General features: G+C 44.1%; 1 protein-coding gene across 14 annotated transcripts in view; it reads left to right on the top strand.

Moving 5' to 3' along the window:
- GPR161 (G protein-coupled receptor 161) overlaps positions 1–13,987 on the top strand; it is a 57,015-nt gene that overhangs the window by 15,236 nt on the left and 27,792 nt on the right. Inside the window, exon 1 of one of the 14 annotated variants that reach the window (XM_065531737.2) lies at positions 13,403–13,471. The exons of the other annotated variants lie outside the window; for them this stretch is intronic. The gene's annotated coding sequence lies outside the window, so the exon portion shown is untranslated. Of the gene's footprint in view, positions 1–13,402; positions 13,472–13,987 lie in introns of those variants that run through there. 14 annotated transcript variants of the gene reach the window in all.

The raw sequence follows: 13,987 nt of genomic DNA, 5'->3' as shown, positions 1-13,987 counted from the left end.
CCTCAGGGATTTGCTGGGAGGCCAGGCCATGGGCCAGTGTCTGTGGAGGCTTCCTCACGCCTGCTCTGGAAGGGCTGGAATTTCTGCCCTCTCCCACGGAGGGAATGACGTGGTTGAGGCTGGGGCAGCCAGCGGGCTACCAGAGGAAAAAATCCCTGCCTAATGTGCAGCTCAAACAGTGATTTCTGTGAGGACTTGCTTGATCTTCAGGTTGCTAAAGCTGTCACAGAAAGCTGTGTGGATCCCCAGCTGTTTTTTCTTCTCTATTCCTAAAGCGCTTTCCTCTGGGGACCTGAGACTCTCCCCAGTGTGAGCTGTCTTCATCACGAGTCCTGCTAGTTGCTTGTGGATTTTCTAGGAGGCTGACATGGACCTCTGCTGTCTGTGCTGACTGGGAAACATGAAGGGGTGAAGACAGCTTTTAATATAAGAGGTGGAGACCTGGGAGAGAGGCCAGTTGTCCTTTTAAAAAATTCACTGACTGTCTATGGTTGAGAGCCCAGTTTTGCTTAGGATTACGTGTCCCTCACATTTTCCTACATGCCGCAACAAAAACTGCAGAGGGAGTTGATTCACAAAAAGTAGAGTTCTGTTTTACCATGTCACCTGGGGAGTTGTCCCACTTGCTGGGGTGGGCGCAGCATGATTAATGGTTTTATTCAGTGGGCTCGGCCTTGGAAGTCACTGCTGTATTAGTTCCTTGAGAGCAATAATTAATGCCAGACAAGGTCTTAGTTTCCTCATATGTTACAGGAGGAGGTTAGACTAGATGTTTTCTAAGGATCTTATCTCTAACAATGGGTGAGAAGCTGTGGAAATAGCTGGCTTCCTTCATTTCATGACTCTCCAATCCCTGTGGGACAGAGAAGTTAAGATGCCTAGATATGTTTTTTCTTCCAAAATTTTAAAATTATGGTAAAATACACATAACATAAAGTTTACTGTCTGCATTAGTTCGTTTTCACACTGCAATAAAGAAATAGCTAAAACTGGGTAATTTATAAAGGAAAGAGGTTTATTTGAATCACAGTTCTGCATGCTGGGTAGTCCTCAGGAAACTTATAATTATGGCAGAAGGCAAAGTAGAAGCACATACCTTCTTCACAAGGCAGCAGGAGAGAGTGAGCACTCAGGGAAACTGCCACTTTTAAAACCATCGGGTCTCCTGAGAACTCTGTCAGTATCATGAGAACAGCATGAGGGAAATCGCCTCCATGATCCAATCGCCTCCCACCAGGTCCCTCCCTCAACATGTGGGGATTACAATTTGAGATGAGATTTGGGTGGGGACACAGAGCCAAACCATATCATTCTTCCCCCGGCCTCTCCCAAATCTCATGTCCTTTTCACATTTCAAAACCAATTATCCCTTCCCAACAGTCCCTCAAGGCCTTAACTTATTCCAGCATTAACCAAAAAGTCCAAGCCCAAAGTCTTATGTAAGACAAGGCAAGTCCCTTTTGCCTAGAGCCTGTAAAATCAAAAGCAAGTTAGTTACTTCCAAAATACAATGGGGGTACAGGCATTGGGTAAATGTTCCCATTCCAAATGGGAGAAATTGGCCAAAACAAAGGGACCACAGACTCCATGCAAGTCTGAAACCCAGCTGGGCAGTCATTAAATCTTAAAGCTCCAAAATCTCCTTTGACTCTATGTCTCACATCCAGGGCATGCTGATGCAAGGGATGGGCTCCCATAGCCTTGGGCAGCTCCACCCCTGTGGCTCTTCGGGGTACAGCCTCTGTGGCTGCTTTCACGAGCTGGTTGAGTGCCTGCGGCTTTTCCAGATGCATGGTGCAAGCTGTCGGTGGATCTATCTTTCAGGGGTCTGGAGGACAGTGGTCCTCTTCACACATCTTCACTAGGCAGTGCCCCGGTGGGGACTCTGTGTGGGGGCTCCAACCCCACATTTCCCTTTTGTACTGCTCTAGTAGAGTTTCTTCATGAGGGCTCTGCCCCTGCAGCAGACTTCTGCCTGGACACTCAGGCATTTCCATACATCCTCTGACATCTAGGTGGAGGTTCCCAAGGCTCATCTCTTATCTTCTCTGCACCTGCAGACCCAATACTACATGGAAGCTGCCAAGGCTTGGGGCTTGCACCCAGTGAAGCAATGTGAGGACTCCCTCACTACCACGAGAACAGCATGAGGAAACCACCCCCATGATCTGATCACCTCCCAGCAGGTCCCTCCCTTGACATGTGGGGGTTACAATTTGAGATGAGATATGTGTGGGGACACAGAGCCAAGAAATATTACCATCTTAACCATTTTTAAGTGCACAGTTGAGTGGTATTAAGTACATTCATTTTGTCGTGCAGCCATCACCACCATCCATCTGCAGAAGTCTCCAGCTTGTAGAAACCCTATTCCCATTAAACCACAACTCCCCATTCCGCCCTCCATCCAGGTCCTGGCAACTACTATTCTACTTTGTATTTTGACTACTCTAGATACCTCATGTAAGTAGAATCATAAAATAGTTGTCTTTTTGTGATTAGCGTATTTTACTTAGCGTATGTCCCCAGGTTTCATCCATGTTACAGCAAATGTCAGAAGTTCCTTCCTTTTCTAAGACTGAATAATATGTATGTATGTATATATATACTACAATTTGCTAATCCATTCAGCCCTTGATGGAGATTTGGGTTGCTTCTACATTTTAGCTATTGTGAATAATGCTGCTATGAATATTGGTGTGCAAATATCTCTTTGAGACCTTGCTTTCAGTTCTTTTCATTATATACACAGAAATAGAATTGCTGGATCATATGGTAATTCTATGTTTAATTTTTTGAGGAACTGCCATACTATTCTCCACAGTGGCTGTACCGTTTTACATCCCTGCCAACAGCGTAAAAGGGTTGCAATTTCTTTGCATCCTCACCATTTGCTTTTTTTCTTTTCTTTTCTTTTTGATAGTAGCCATTCTAGTGGGTATGAAGGTGATATCTCATTGTGGTTTTGATTTGCATTTACCTAAATCATTAGTGACATTGATCATCTTTTCATGTGTTTATTGGCCATTTACTCATCTTTGGAAAAATGTCTATTCAAGTCCTTTGCTTATTGAAAAACTTTTATTAACACATTTTTTTTTGAGACAGAGTTTCACTCATGTTGCCCAGGCTGGAGTGCAATGGCACAATCTCGGCTTACTGCAGCCACCACCTCCTGGGTTCAAGCAATTCTCCTGCCTCAGCCTCCTGAGTAGAAAATTTTTTTGTGTATGGATTTAAGGGGTACAAGTGCAGTTTTGTTACATGAATGGATTGCACAGTGGTGAAGTCAGGGCTTTTAGCATATCCATCACTGGAGTAACGTACATTGTACCCACTAAGTTGTTTCTCCTCATCCACTCCCCTTCCTAACCCTCACCCTGCTGAGTCTCCATCGTCTACCACTCTACACTCTACACCACTTCTATAGTCTATGTCCCTGTGCATACATTATTTAGTGCCCACTTATGTGGTGTTTGTCAGAGTTGCTTCACCTAATATAACCCTTTGCTTATTTCTGAATTGGGTTGTTTGTGTTTTTCTTGTTGAGTTTTAGGAGTCCTCTATATATTTTGGATGTTTATCCTTTATCAGATATATAATTTGCAAATATTTTCTCCCAATCTGTGGGCTGTCGTCTTTTTACTCTGTTGATAGTGTCTTTGGATGCACAAAATTTTAAACTTTTCATGAAGTCCAGTTTGTCTATTTTGTTTTCTGTTGCCTGTGCCTTTGGTGTCATCTATAAGAAATCACTGCCAAATCCAGGGTCATCTGTGACTTGATATATTGTCTGTGCTGTTTCCGAGCCTCAATCTCTTCTCTACCCCACTTATTTGTTTCTTTCTTTCTGTTTTTAAATAGAATTATTAGCCCAATAGATCAATAAAATGCTTTATACTTACTACATCTTCATTCATTCCACAGACAGGGAGAGTCTTTCAAATAAGCAAAAGCAGAGTGGAAATGGGAGAGTGCGGCACGGCTGGCTGCAGCAGACGGCCTGGGAAGGGGTTGGTGGTGAGGAGTCTGCAACACAGTGAGGCTCGACCTTGTAGCATCTCATCTGCTGTGGTGAATGGACGGATTGAAGATAAACAGTAGACTCACAGGCACATTACCAAGTTGTAGGGCTAATATCTACTGGTCTCTTGAACTAGTCGCTTAACCTTTCTGAGCCTCAGTTTCCCCATTTTATTTATTTAACAAACATGTAGCACTAAGCACTGTTCTAAGCACAGTACAAATATTAACTCATTGACTCCTACCACCAATCCTATGAGGTAGATACTCCTATTATCCCTGTTTTGCAGATGGGGAGACTGATGTTGGGAGGGGTTAAGTAACATGTCAAGGCCACAGAGGCAGTACGTAGCAGAGCTGGGATTTGGAACTCAGGCTTTCTAGTTTCAGAGCTCATGCTCTTAACCATTATGTCATGCTGCCTCTTTAAAAAGGGGGAGAAGTCATCCCTACCTGTAAAAGTTATTCAGAAAATCAAATGAGATGATGTGTGTAATAGTATGTCATGTATTACACTGTGTTTTGCAAATACTGTCATTATTAATAATAATTAAGCAATACTCTGGAAATAGATAAAATTCTCAAGGAATCTCATAGGAAGAAAAGAATGGATTAAGGATTGAGCCTTGGGAATGTCTATACCCAGAATCCAAGAGCTTGGATTTGGAACCATATTTGATAGACTCGCTGCTGATGCCCTTGTGGACAGGGTCACAGTCAGCTGCAGAAGCTGGAGAGAAACCCCAAACTGCTGACTTCCAGCGGCATTTGCAGAAGGATGTTGTGAAGGGCAGTGAGGTGCTCAAGTTGATCATGTACGTGTGGAGAGCACCAAAGCCAGTTCTCTCCCACTGGCGAATTCAGAATTCAGAAGTCCGTGAGGCCATCTGGGGTTCTGACTCTTCTTTGCCTTCCCGCGGTGCATTTTCCCAAGCAGATCAGAGCTCAGACCTGCTGCACTTGTTAAGTGAGAGGTTTTGAACAAAGACATTGCTAGATTTGTGGTGCCCTAATGGGGAGAGGGCCAAAGCACTGTGCATTGCAACAGACTCTGGGTTGGCTGGGTGGGTACATGCCCCTGGGGTTGCAGAGGCCATGTCCTTGTGCCTGCTATCTGTGGGGCAACTTTCCGTCGAGTGCCAGGGAAGCATGGAGGGAGCACAGGAGGGAGCCTTCGCACCTGGCTGTTTACACATAGGTGTGGACACCCAGGGAGCCCATGATCTCTTTCTGCCTCTCAACGAGCTGTGTGGCCTGGTTTGTGGTTGGGATGAAAGTAGGGGTTCCCTTTCTTTATCTCAGTTACAGGGTGGTTATTAGAACCTTCTTCCCAAGCCTACCCCCACCACACACCCTGCCCCGGTTAGTGACTGATGTGTGTGAAGTGCTTTGAGGTGCTGAGATGAAGGGGCCCTAAGAGTGTGGCCAAATGGGCAGCAGGATGATTTCCCCCAGGCTTGTTGGAAGAGGTGTTGAGGGATTTTCCTCACCTGGAGGACTATTTATTTGAACAGCTTATGTACCTACCTGTTTGCACTTGATTTCTTTAGAAGAGGGCAGCTGGAGGTCCCAGCGCATCAGGCTGGTCCGCTCTTCGTAAGAATTGATAGTGGGATTCGCAGAGTGGAAATGGAATGGTGCATTCTGCTCTAAAGGAGCCTGTGGAGGAGGAAATGGAACACTGCCTCACTCAGGCAGATTTAAGGATATCAGAAGAGACCTTTATGATTTAAAAAAACCCTATTTTCTCTGGAGCAGACTTCTGGAGAGGACAGCTGTGTCTTGTCCTATGCAGGAGACCCTCATTAGAGAGGCGTGAGGACCCGCCTCCTTCCGACCACCACACCCCACCAGTAATCCCAGGCCTGTGATTTGCAGGTTCTCAGGCTGTCCCTTGGATGGCCTCCTATATGAGGGGCATTGTGGAGATGGGGGAGGTCTCACTTTCCTTGCAGTGGCTTGTGAACTGGGACATAGATCTTCTGATCCTAAAGGGACGCACTCTGGGGGTGAAGAGCTTCTCAATGCCTTCATATGAGAAGAGTCTACTTCCTAGGGGGGCCCAGGAGCCCATGGCAAAAAGAGGAGGAAAAGGAGGAGGCTGAGGCAGGCAGAGCTGTGCTTCAGTTGGCCTACACTTGACAAAGGGAAGGCTTCTGGTAGCAGTGTCCAAAGAGGTGGAGTCTTGACATGTGGTATGTAGATCATGATATATCAGAATATTAGGATTCTGTAAGTTGCAAGTGATAGAAACCCAGCAAAATTAGTGTAAGGGAAGGAAAAAAAGTGACTGGCTTATGTAACTAGAAAAAGAAGATTCAGAATCTCAAATCCTTTTATCGGCAATTGTGGATGAATTCACCTGTGTCCCCCCCACCTATCCACCCCTTTGTCCTGTGCTCTCATCCTCTGCTTTATTTGCTGGTAAGCTCCTCCCATGTAGTGTTAAAGATGGCCGGCTGCTGCAACCCTGGGTTCGTACTTTGTCACACTGCCAGCCCTGTGGTAAGCTAGCCTGTCCTCCAACGCTTCCCGCCAAAATCCTGGACCTAGGGTTAGGTGAGCATCCCTAGCCCCATCAGGGAGACTCTCTAGCCACCCTAGTTGAGCTGACCCCTAGAGCTGCAAGTGATGATGGCTTCACCCAAATCACATGGCCTAAAAATTTGAAAAGGGTAGGCCAGAAATAGGTCATTTCCCAAAGTAAAATCAGGTTAAACTCTTCAAATGGTAACACTAGCATGCAGTGAAGTGTTACTGTGCACCAGATGCTGCTCCAGGCACTTCGTACAAATGAACTCAGTCCTCACAATAGCTCTAAGAGGAAGATGATACTCATTTTATAGACAAGGACACAGAAGGCAACTGTTTTACTTAGGCTTATGTAGCTAAAAAGTGGATGGGCTGGGCTTCAGATCCAGACAGTTGGCTTTAGCATCTGTGCCTTTTTTTTTTTTTTGAGACATAGTCTCACCCTGTCTCTTAGGCAGATGGCGCAGTCTCGGCTCCTGGGTTCAAGCAATTCTCCTGCTTCAGCCTCATGAGTACCTGGGATTACAGGTGTGTGTCACCATACCTGGCTAATTTTTGTATTTTTAGTAGAGACAGGGTTTCACTATGTTGGCCAGGTTGGTCTCGAACTCCTGACCTCATGATCCAGCCGCCTCGGCCTCCTAAAGTGCTGGGATTACAAGCGTGAGCCACAGCGCCTGACTGGCATTTGTGCTCTTAACCATCAGGGCCACACAGTCTTTCTGACAAGTGCAGGGCAACAGCAATATGATCAGGAAGAAATTTTTACCTTAAGTCAATCAAAATGAAAGAGTTTTAGGTAAAAATGTGAGACCACAAAATAACCCAGATTTGCACAATAAATAATAGAAAGAACCTAGCCTTATGCTGTAGTAATCCTGTCCTTGAAGCTCAAGGCATTTCTGGAATTATTTCTTGGATATTACCATGCAAAGCAATTTATAAAACACAACAGATACCTGTCTCAATACTCTAGTGTTGCCTTGTTTTTGATTTTTGTTTTTTAACTTTTAAGTTCAGCGGTACATGTGCAGGTTTGTTATACAGGTAAACTCATAACACAGGGGTTTGTTGTGCAATTATTTTGTCACCCAGGTACTAAACATAGTACCTAATAGTTATTTTTTCTGCTCCTCTCCCTCCTCCTATCCTCCACCCTCAAGTAGGCCTTAGTGTCTGTTGTTCCTCTCTGTGTTCTCATCATTTAGCCTCCACTAATAGGTGAGAACATGTGATATCTGGTTTTCTGTTTCTGCATTAGTTTGCTAAGGATAACAGTCTCCAGCTCCATCCTTGTCCCTACAAAGACTATGATCTCGTTCTTTTTATGTGTACATAGTATTCCATGGTACATATGTACCACATTTTCTTTATCCAGTCTATCATTGATGGGCACTTGGACTGATTACAAAATGGTATTAATTACTGAATTGAGTGATAAGATTTGACTTTGACCTGAAGCCGTTGCCAGTAGTCTAATCCAGCAGACAATTTACTATCTCTGGAAATGCACAAGAAGACTGAAGACAATTCTAAAAGAGGAGTGACCACAATACTTTGAGCTGTGGTGGCAAGGATGAGTTAGTGATCAGCTTCTCTGATGACCTGTCTGAGAGGGATAGCTCTCTTTCTCAGGGATAATTTCTGATAGGTTTACTTCGTCTAGCTGTTTCTCGGAGAAGCAGTGCAAGGTGATTTACTTGGCCAGGGCAGGATGTAGTGAGTGTGGGAGTTCTGAAGCACCTTTGTGTCTGGCAGCAGAACAGCCCCAGAGAGTGGAAATGTGAGTCACACTTGAGCTTGCTTCCATTCAATGGGCCCTGGCTTGTTGGGCCCTGGGTAAGCTGGCTGCCCGCCAGGAAGCCTTCTCTGGCAGGGGCATTCCAAACCACTTCTCTTGTTCTTTAAAGATACACCCTGAGGGATTTGCTGAGGCTTGTGCCTTCCCTACTCCAGACCTCCTAGCAGAGACTGGGATTTTGAATTTCGCTGGGTGGGCAGCTCTTAGGCCCACATTCCTCCTCTGTCTCCTGGGGAATGTTGGACCAGAAGGCCTGAAAGACGGCAGCCAGTTCTGGGCTCTCTGATTCTCAGGTCACTGGTGTGCTTGCTAAGACAGAGTCTCGCTCTGTCGCCCAGACTGGAGTGCAGTGGTGCGATCTCAGCTCACTGCAACCTCTGCCTGCTGGGTTCCAGTGATTCTCCTGCCTCAGCCTCCTGAGTACCTGGGATTACAGGCACCCGCCACCACTCCTGGTTAATTTTTGTATTTTTAGTGGAGATGGAGTTTCACCATGTTGGCCAGGCTGGTCCCGAACTCCCGACCTCAAGTGATCCGCCCACCTTGGCCTCCCAAAGTGCTAGAATTAAAGGCATCAGCCACTGCACCGGGCCTAAATTTTATTTTTTATTGCTCCCATTTAGATTTATCTACGTATTTACCAATTTTTTTTCTTTTTTTGTTTGAGACAGAGTCTCACTTTCTCACCCAGGCTATAGTGCAGTGGCGCGATCTCGGCTCCCTGCAAGCTCCACCTCCCAGGTTCACTCCATTCTCCTGCCTCAGTCTCCCGAGTAGCTGGGACTACAGGACCCTGCCACCACACCCGGCTAATTTTTTGTATTTTTAGTAGAGACAAGGTTTCACTGTGTTAGCCAGGATGGTCTCGATCTCCTGACCTCATGATCCACCCACCCTGGCCTCCCAAAGTGCTGGGATTACAGGTGTGAGCCACCGCGCCTAGCCCAAATTTTTTTCTAACAATTGATTCTTGTATCCTACCTCTTGTCTCTGGATTGTTTCCTTCTTCGTGAAATGTATCCTTAAGCAGATCACTCAAGAGTTGTCATTAGTTAACTATTCGGGTTTTGTTCACCCCAAAAGTATATTTACCTTCTTTTGAATGATATTATAGAACTTTAGAGCAAAGGTTCTTTTCCTTAGATATTATTCCATTGTTTTCTGGCTTTTTCCATTTCTCTGTATGTTGGTGTTTTCATTTTTTATCCTGATGTGTCTTGATGCAGGCTTTCAAAAAAATTATTTTCAGAATTTGTTATGTTCTTTCAATTTGAGGACTCATGTATTTTTTTTTAATCCTAGAAAATGTTCAATCATACCTCTAAATTCTTGTTAACCCTAGTAGGTTGGATATGTTTGACTCAAGTAACAGAAACCCAACTGAAAATAGCTTTAAAACCAGTTTTTTAAAATGTATTACTTCACATAACAAAAAACCAGGAGAAAGGTGACTTCAGGATTTATTAATTTATTAACCCAAGGATCAGCCTTTCTTTTCAGCCACGCTCAGCATGTTGGCTTCGCATCCCTAATTGTCTCAAGATGGCTGCCACAGCTCCAGGCTCCCTTTCTGTCTTTGCCTCTAGGGTCATTGGAGAGATTTGTCTTCCTTGTGTCTTTGTGAGATCAAAGCAGCTTTACCCAAAAATCTTTCCCCTTCCCCTCATCAAAGACTTTTCCTCCTGCCTAACTACAGGGGAGACTGCCAGAACTGCAAGAAGAAAGGGAACACGGTGATTAATTTAGACCAATCAGGATCTGTATCCCAGAACTAGGGATAAGATCAGCCTTCTCTGAGGCACTTGGAGGAGGGTTGGACACCAGACAAAGTCAGAGGTCTGCCAGTTAAGAAAAAAACTGAGAATGGTTTGCTGGATAGGTAGCCAATAGTGTCTACTCCTTTAATTCTCTCTAACCTCACCTGCTGCCCTTCTGTTGGACACACACGTTGGATTTTCTCAGCCCATTCTTCGTGTATTTTTGACTTGTATTTTGACTTTTATTACATAGTTTCAATTTCTTAATTTTTCTCACTGCATACTGAGTAATTTCCTCAGACCTCTCTTCTAGGAATCATCTTTCAGTTAATCATCTTTCTCTTTAGCTAAATCTGCTGTTTAACATACCCATTGGTTTGTCTTGCATTATGGTTTCTAGTTCTTTTCCTTTCTTTTTTTTTTTTTGAGATGGAGTTTTGCTCTTGTCTCCCAGGCTAGAGTGCAATGGCATGATCTTAGCTCACTGAAACCTCCGCCTCCCGGGTCTAAGCAGTTCTCCTGCCCCAGCCTCCCAAGTAGCTGGGATTACAGGTGCCCACCACCACACCCAGCTAATTTTTGTATTTGTAGTAGGGTTGGGGTTTCACCACGTTGACCAGGCTGGTCTTGAACTCCTGACTTCAGGTGATCCACCCACCTCGGCCTCCCAATGTGCTGGGATTACAGGAGTGAGCAACTGCACCCGGCCTCTTTTCTTTTTAAAAGTTTTAATTGTATTGGTTTTATTGTCTCTTTCTTTTCCTTCCTTCCTCCTTCCTTCCTCCTTCCTCCTTCCTTCCTTCCTTCCTTCCTTCCTTCCTTCCTTCCTTCCTTCCTTCCTTCCTCCCTCCCTCCCTCCCTCCCTCCCTCCCTTCCTTCCTTCCTTCCTTTTTTTAAATGGAGACAGGGTCTTACTCTTTCGTCTAGGATGGAGTGCATTGGTGTGATCATGGCTCACTGTAGCCTTGACCTCCTGGGCTCTGGTAATTATTCTCCAACCTCAGCCTCCCAAGTAGCTGGGACTACAGGCACACACCACCAAGCTTGGCTAATTTTTTTGTAGAGATGAGGTTTCACCACGTTGCCCTGGGTGGTCTCGAACTCCTGAGCTCAAGCCATCCACCTACTTCGGCCTCCCAAAGTGTTGGGGTTACAGGCGTAAGCCACTGTGCCTAGCCACCATATTTTTTCTATTAATTCAAGTTCTTGGAAGTCAGTTCTTCTGTTTTGTTGCTGTTGTTTTTGACCATCCCTCATGGGGAATGCTATGTGTTCACTTTCATCAGGTATTTTTTTGTGTGTATTGTGAGTGTGTAAATTCCTTATAGAGGTATTTTGATTTACTTCTGTCAGCATTAATTTTTACATGGGTTTATTAACTTGGATTTCTGTAGCATGCAGAATGTATACATTTAGTTGTGTTTGTTTTGTTTTGAGACGGAGCCTTGCTCTGTTGCCCGGGCTGGAGTGCAGTGGTGCGATCTCGGCTCATTGCAACCTCTGCCTCCCAGGTTCAAGCAAATTCTCCTACTTCGGCCTCTCAAGTAGCTGGGACTACAGGTGTGCACCACCGCACCTGGCTAGTTTTTGTATTTTTAGTAGAGACAGGGTTTCACCATGTTGACCAAGCTGGTCTCGAACTCCTGACTTCAGGTGATCCATCCGCCTCAGCCTCCCGGAGTGCTGGGATTACAGGTGTCAGCCACTGCACCCGGCTAGAATATATTACTTTAGAACCCTCATTAGCATGACGCATGTCTTAATGTTTGATTTCTCATGGAAAAAAATGTTAGTACCCTGCCCAGAGCCTCACGTTAAGTAACTATATTTTTGCCACTTGGCTATGCCAGTGGGAGGAGCTTTCTAATCCCTTTTCCATGAAGGAGAAATCCCTTCTAGAACCTACTCTTTATGTAGGATGTTGGTTCCAGTTCTCTGCTTTGTAGGGCCCAAAGTCATTCTGCCACCTAAAAACCTCTGCCCTAGGGGACTTGAACTATGATAGATCTAATACCCTGTAGTTACAGGTGTGAGGTTCATATTCTGCCTTTTAGTTTTTTCTCTGTTACCTGTAGGTTTCTTTTTTCAAGTTTCACTTTTTTAAAAAAATTAAATTTTGGGTTATATTTAATCCAACTTTTCTGTGCATTTGAAATAAGAAACATGTTCACGTCAGTAACATTTACCATGTTGGGGGAGACTCCCATAGTAAGTGAACAACGCTATACTTTGCTTGGATAAAGTCATTATACCTTATGAAGTGCTTCCTAGTCATGTTTTCATTTGCCTTTTACATTTTCAATTTCTTAATCTTTCTGACTGCATTTTGGGGAACTTCCTCAGACTAATTCTTGTATTTATGCTTGAATAGTGAGTTCATACTGATACGTCCAATCACCAATCTAACACAAGGTGTTTTCTCACTTCCCCCATTCTGTAATTTGTATCTTTTATCTCCCACAGTAAAATACTTGATTCCCAACATAAGCATGGTTATAGGTCCAACAAAAGCATTTATACACAATTGCCCTACAGTCAAATAGGTGTCAAATTGCAATACCATTACCAACATCTAACCTAATAAGTAAACTTAGTAAACTTAATTTTTTTCTCTTTATGGTTATATCATCAATCTGACATTAGGCTTTTTTTTTCTGTCTACCGTCAATTTTATGTTTACTTTTTATAACTTTTTTATTTAAAATTTTTAGTGTGTAAAATTTTTACATGGTTCAGAAATCAAAACTATGAAGAAATACTTAGAGAAATTTACTTCTATCTCTCTTAATTTCTGATTTATCTTTCCTGTGTTTCTTTTTAAATAAACATATTTATGTATATTTGTGTGTGTATGTATTCTCATTTCAACTTCTTTCTCACTTATTTCTAATTTTTTTTTTTTTTTTTACAACTAGTGCCTCAATGGATAAAATGACTTTGTCCATCTGTTATTTCATATTACCAACTTGCATCTTCAGGGTAGCGGAGTAGCTGGGCCAAGGGTGTGCAATGGTTTGGAGGGTTTGGACATGGTTTTGGGGGCCCCGCCAAGTCTCATGTTGACATTTGATCCCAGTGTTGGAGGGGGGCCCTGGTGGGAGGTATTTTGGTTGTGAGACAGATCCCTCATGGAGGACAGCATGGCGCCATTCCTGTGGGAGGGAGGGAGTTCTCACTCTTAGTTCCCACTAGAATGGGTTGTTGAAAAGAGCCTGGTACCTCCTTCCCTCTCTTGGCTCCTCTCTCCCCTTGTGGTCTGCACACACTGGCTCCCCTTTGCTTTCAGCCATGAGTGGAGGCAGCTTGAAGCCCTCACCAGAGACTGATGCTGCACCATACTTGTACAGCCTGCAGAAGGGTGAGCTAAATAAACATCTTTTCTTCGTAAGTTACCCAGCCTCAGTTATTCCTTTATAGCAATGCACACAGACTAAGACAGGGTGGATGCCCGTAGTATTTTTACCTTTGCCCAATTCCTCTCCCTAGGGTTCTGCCATTTGCATTTGTACTGGAAGCGTAGGAGAGTGCCTGTTTCCCCAATGCCTTGCCTGCAGAGACTGCTGCCAAACTTTGGAATTTTTGCTGGTCTAAAAAGAAAGAAATGGCATCTCATTGTAGTTTTAACATGGATTTCTCTTCTTTTCAGTGAAATTGAGCATCGTTTCAGTGTTTGAGCACCATTGGCGTGTCTTTCTGTGAACTCTGTGTTTAGGTCTTTTTGTCCATTTTCTGTTGCTTATAACAAAATACCTGAAACTGGGTAATTTATAAAGAAAAGGAATGCATTTCTTACAGTGATGGAGGCTAAAATATCCAAGGTTGAGGGGCTGCATACGGTGACGGCCTTCTTGTTGGTGGGTTCTCTGCAGAATCC

This window comes from Macaca fascicularis, chromosome 1 (assembly GCF_037993035.2).
Source record: "Macaca fascicularis isolate 582-1 chromosome 1, T2T-MFA8v1.1".
NCBI lineage: Eukaryota > Metazoa > Chordata > Mammalia > Primates > Cercopithecidae > Macaca > Macaca fascicularis.
Note: the sequence above shows the minus strand (reverse complement) of the source record. Positions and strands in the feature narration are given on the sequence as shown.